This window comes from Buceros rhinoceros, unplaced genomic scaffold (genome assembly GCF_000710305.1).
Source record: "Buceros rhinoceros silvestris isolate BGI_N320 unplaced genomic scaffold, ASM71030v1 scaffold4730, whole genome shotgun sequence".
NCBI classification, from domain to species: Eukaryota; Metazoa; Chordata; class Aves; order Bucerotiformes; family Bucerotidae; genus Buceros; species Buceros rhinoceros.
In genome coordinates this window covers 45,506-46,459 of record NW_010387758.1, presented here as the reverse complement: position 1 = coordinate 46,459, position 954 = coordinate 45,506, and the positions used below count along the sequence as shown (strand labels likewise).

At 46.0% G+C, this 954-nt stretch overlaps 1 protein-coding gene across 1 annotated transcript in view; it reads right to left on the bottom strand.

Annotated features, from left to right (window-relative positions):
- The window catches only part of RAPGEF1 (Rap guanine nucleotide exchange factor (GEF) 1), an 83,318-nt gene that overhangs the window by 38,226 nt on the left and 44,138 nt on the right, over nt 1-954 (bottom strand). The window lies entirely within an intron of this gene.

Below are 954 nucleotides of genomic sequence, written 5' to 3'. Positions count from 1 at the left end.
CTCTCCGTCTGAACTTTGGGGAACAAGACAGTCAGTGCTGCTCTCGCCATGTATGCCATGAGGGCCCGTGTTTTGGCATGACTGTTTCAGATACACACATTAGCAGTAACTAGTGAGATTTTTCCACTGTACTCTTAGATTTTGCTTCTAATGACACACAATTCTGGTAACTATCAAGGCTGCAAGTTCTCAAGCGCACATAGACTCTTTTCCTGGAACATACCAGGAAATCTTTACATAACCCATGAGAATTCATAAAGTACATAGAAACGTGATTCTTTTTGCGAGCCACAGCCCTTGATGCTGGGTTTTCAAATTAGCACGACATGTATTTTTCACACCATCCATCGCACCACTACTAGAGATGAAAAACATCGTACACACAGACCAAAAATCTGCAGGTTGGGGGTTTTCTCTTCCTTCTCAAAATAGAACACAGAAACTTTCATGTGGTTACTTGTAGAACAGGGTAAGAACAACCAAGTAAAAGACTTTTTTCATGCATTATTGGCTCCTTTCACTCTGAAGCTGATCATCATCATGGCTTGGCTTCACGGACGAAGATTTGGGAAGGGCTTTACCCACGCTTACTGCAAGCGCGCTGATGGCTGAAAAGGCCGATGCGGGATAGGCAAGACCGGTTGCAAAGAGCACACTGGAAGGTCTCCTTGGATGGTATAGTTGAGGCATGGTCCTTTCTGCGTTCTCTCTTCTCCTCGAGACTGATACTACGCGTGCTCTCAAAGGAGACAGCAGCATTATGTATGGTGTGTCTCCAAATCTCTTGATTGGAGGCCAGGGTGGACCACTGATGGTGGTCAATATGGCCAAGGCTGAGGTAATGTTTCAGGGAGTCCTTATATCTCCTCTTTGGAGCTCTTCTCTTGCGGCAGCTGGTGTCAAGTTCACCGTAGAACACAATCTTAGGGAGGCGGTGATCCGCCATCCTGGAGA